This window comes from Gossypium raimondii, chromosome 7, assembly GCF_025698545.1.
Source record: "Gossypium raimondii isolate GPD5lz chromosome 7, ASM2569854v1, whole genome shotgun sequence".
Lineage (NCBI taxonomy): Eukaryota > Viridiplantae > Streptophyta > Magnoliopsida > Malvales > Malvaceae > Gossypium > Gossypium raimondii.
The window spans coordinates 24109139-24113993 of record NC_068571.1 but is presented as its reverse complement, the minus strand read 5'-3'; positions in this window follow the sequence as shown (position 1 = coordinate 24113993).

Sequence of the window (4855 nt, the reverse complement as noted above, 5' to 3'; positions counted from 1 at the left end):
CTGTACGTACAAGTTAGTTATACCAGACTGGACAGCTCGCACATTTTTGTTCTTATCCGAACAGCTGTCAGGTGCAGCGACAATTCTAGGCACAATCTGGAAATACTCATGCAGCGACATCAGTACCAAAACATGACGGAATTAAGGATAAATAGGTCAAGATCCTATAAAATGCCATTTACTGAACTGAAAATGCTAAAATATGTGCTAAATGGGAAAAAATTAACCAATAAGTAGGGAGAAAACATATGTTTTTCTAGTACTATCAAACACCTACGAAATAACGAATAGACTTGCTTGGATCACCTCTCGAAAACTACACCGCTCACACCGACACACAACTAATCTGTAAATTTTAAGAAGGGAGTGGCTGAGCTTAACAAGCTTAGTGAATGTAACAACCTTAACCCATAACAATTGAGATAGGGACACACGGCTGTGTCCCGACCCATGCCCATGCCCGTGTGCCAGGCCATGTACTAGGCCATGCAACAACCTGACTTGCAAACCTTAAAACCTACAGGGGGCACAAGGCCATGTCGCATGGTCGTGTGTCACACATGACTAAGTCATACGCCCGTGTCTCAGGCCGTGTGGACATGAAATTTTCCAAAAACAAGCCAATTCCTTCACCAAGTCATGCACTCACTTAATGACCTTTTGTGTATATAACTAAGGTATCAAAAAATAACCAAAGCCAACATAAGTTGACCAATTCAATAGTTCATAACCATTCAACCAATATTCCTTACAAGGCACCTCAATTGCAACGTTCAAACTTACCGAAACATATGTATATACTTAACCACAAATCATTCATAAACATCTAGTTCAATACCATTTTCAAAACATACCTCAACTTGACCATATTGAGGTCAATTCATCACATACCACATTTGCCATTCAAACATGCATTAACACATTGCCAAAATAACACATACTAGTATGGAAACTATAAGTACCAAAATGACACAAAACAACCAATCAACATCAAATGGTACCAAAACAAGTTATACATGCCAATATCATCAACTCACAAATGAGTAAGTCTATCAACATTACATATATTTTTCATTCCTAACATAATAGGATTTATAAGACATGTTACACAATCATTAACCTTTTCATAAGACTATGAACCACTCCATTTACTTACTTACCATTCCATTTACTTACTTTCCATTCTATTTACTAAGCATAAGCTTAAATAACATTATCAATTCATGAATTAGCGTGTTTATCCATGACATAGGTAAATTCATCCATAACATAAGTAAATTTCTCACATATAAGTAAGTTCTTTAACTCAGCAACCCTTTTATATCATCGTATTACATCTCAATTATGAACTTACCATTTCATTCCCTTTTCTCACCCGTATCATTTTCATAATACAATACATAAGCATAAACATCAACCAATTACACAAGCTTGACACAAGCCTAAATGTCATCATCAATACACAAGTTAGTGCATGTATACATAAATCTTTTAGGATCAACCACATGATAAGTCATTTCATAATAAAATATATCTTTTGATTCATATAACCTTTTCATGCACATAAGCATATTTCCATTTGGACACTTACCATTTCGATGTATATCATTAAGATTAAGCATGATATAATCCAACCATAAGCTTGGGACAAGCCTAAGCATCATCAACAACACATGTTAGGGTATCAACTCATAATTCACTCGAATTAACATAAGGTAAGTCATTACACATAAACAACTTCACTTGAAATCATCATTTTCATGAACATAGATATGCCTTCATTGAACATTTTCTTTTCAATCCTTTTCATAGATTCATGACATAAGTCATTTAAACACTTACAGTGCCTTTTCGTTTCATACCCGTTGAACCATTTAGAATAACATCAGATATGCGGGAAAGCTCATACAAAGTGTACGAAACATATAGTCGTAATCTTTCCTTTTCCTTTACATCATTGCTCACTCGAGTTGAGAAATGGGTCTGCTCACACAAGCTAACGGCCAGAATATAAGCTACACGATGCTGCTCACACAAGTTGTTAAGCATCCGCAACAAATGTCAGACCTCAGCCACCGATAGGACATTCAGGATCAGCACCCGAAACATGGTAACCCTAATGACATGTCATTTGTATCCTATATATTCCTAAGGTTCAAACGGGGCTCAATAATGGTCAATTCATCATAGCATTGATATATTTCTACATATTGATTTTGTTGCATAAAAACATAATAATTATTCAATCCAAGCAAAATTAAAGCAATTATAGTTCATACGAACTTACCTGACTAATTTGCAGTAAAGACTAGGTATAGGGGCCATTTGGTAAGTTTATTTTCTCCTCGATTTTCCACTCGTTCTCAATCTAAATCAATAATTTCATTCAATTCATTAATTTAGACAAAAAAACCAATTCATTTTATGCAATTTAGTTTTTTTTGACATTTTTACAAAATTACCCTCAACTTTTCATTTTTATTCAATTTAGTCTCTATGTCCTAATCATGCAAATAAACCAATTTTATTGAAAATTTATACCAGCCGAATGTTACTAGCATCCATTACAACCCAAATTTGTAACAATTTCACACCAAATCCTTGAATTATTATTACTTTAGCAATTTAATTCCTAAACATTTAAATAATTAAAAATTACTTAAAAATACTTATAAATAACAACTAATACTTTAAATTAATGATTTAACATCTAAAATCACAAAAATTCATCAATGGCAACATTCAAAATCTTTAACAGTTTCAAAAACGAAGGTACAAGCTAGTTGGACCTAGTTGCAATGATCTCAAAAATATAAAAATTACGAGAAATGAATAGTTTAGGGCCTTACATGCAAAGAAACTTTGTTACCCAAAACTTCAAAACCTCCCATGGTGGTTCGATGAAGATCAAAACAATTGGAGAAGAAAACATTATGTTTTCTTATTTTTTTTACCTTTTATTCTTTACTTTTAATAATAATATAACATATAAAACATATTCAATTAAAAGAAATTAAAGCTTTAATTGTCCACCAACTTAAAAAATGGTTAATTTATCCACTAAGGTCGTCCAATTATGTTTCTTTAATCAATTAACACCTTTAAACTAATAACGATTGACTTTTTCAACTATTATGATTTAGTCTTTTTGCTTAATTAACTATCTAATAATTAAAACTTAAGAAACTTTAATACAACCTTAATAACATTCCATAAATATTTATAAAAATATTTACGGCTTGATTTATAGAAACAAGTTCCGATACCTCATTTTCTAAAACCACTTAACTTTAAGGTCTTACCACTTGAACCTAATTGTTCATTCGAATAGCATAAATTTTCAATTCAAAATTTATTTAAATACCATATTTGACTTGTAAATATTAAATAATAATATTTACGAACTTACTCATCAGATTTGTGGCCTTGAAACCACTATTTCTGACACCACTGAAAAACGAGTTAGTACGGTGAATGTCTAGAGTAACCACAATGTAAACACAATATCGAATGTTCATCGAGAGCATACTACAACACATTAAAAACGATATTCCATTCAAATCAGAATTACATGTTCATACTTCATTAATTCATCTCACAATAATTCATCAAGACTAAAACAACATATACATGCTTTAATAACTCACAAGTTTAACTTATATTCATAGCCATTCACAAGTTATAAGAAAACAACCCAATCCACAATTATAAACTCAATTTACTATGAGAACATACTAACGTTTTCATATAACTTAAATAAACTCATTTAACATATTATTCACAATTAAAAGCATCCATCTTTTGTCGTATTACCATAACATATAAGATCATGTTTAAATGATAAATTGGCATAGCAACCACACCCTCATTTAGCATACATCACATTACACATAAAAACTTGAGGCTATGAAACATAAAGTGAGCTCTATCATCACTCATCGGATATACAGATCTCCAACACACCAAATAGACTCTTAGAGTGAAACATGTCCCATAAGTGAATGGAGCATAACTCACATATCCCTTATCTCTCCAAACATGTCTCAAGGCCTCAATGTCCAAATCACGTAACTCATATAGGTGAGTGCTCACAATCCTATGGCATGTCAACTATATCTAGTGGTCCCATAAGCTCATAAGGCCAAAATATCCATAATTACACAATTTTAATTACTGATTTAATGCACATCATCTCTGTTCATATTCATCAATTCACATCACAAACTTTTACACAATGCATGCTTATTGAATTCATATTTAATTGCACTTAAAGTGCCACAATAATTCTTATTGAGCCATCACATTTCTGTCAACATAAGAGTGCATTAAAATTAGTTTATCACATACAAAACCCATTACATTAGCATCATATTCCGCAATTCAACACATATATACTTACCAGCTTTTGCACACTTTCATTGCAACTCTTTATATCGCTAATACAACATCATTACTATCATTCGGTATATTTAACATTCCCACAACACAATACAATTCAAAATATTGCGTCATAATAATCAATCTATAATTATTTACATATGCACATATTTGCTGAAATAAAACAAAGAAAGTAGAAAGCTTACACTCGAAACTTATATACACAATTCATATTCAGCCAAAGACTCACTTAAACCAACCAAAAATGCAAGCCTAAGCTATATTCCTCATGAAACTGAAATTTTGACTAACAAACTTGAAACTAAAATATCTTACTCTATAATTTCTTTTTTTTTGCCTAAAATTGATTCCATTCATCTAATTATTCACCTATGACTAATTCTCAACCTTTAAACTACTCAAAACTACACGTTTTAATGTATCAAAATTTTTGACATGTTTATGATAATTTTCGTGA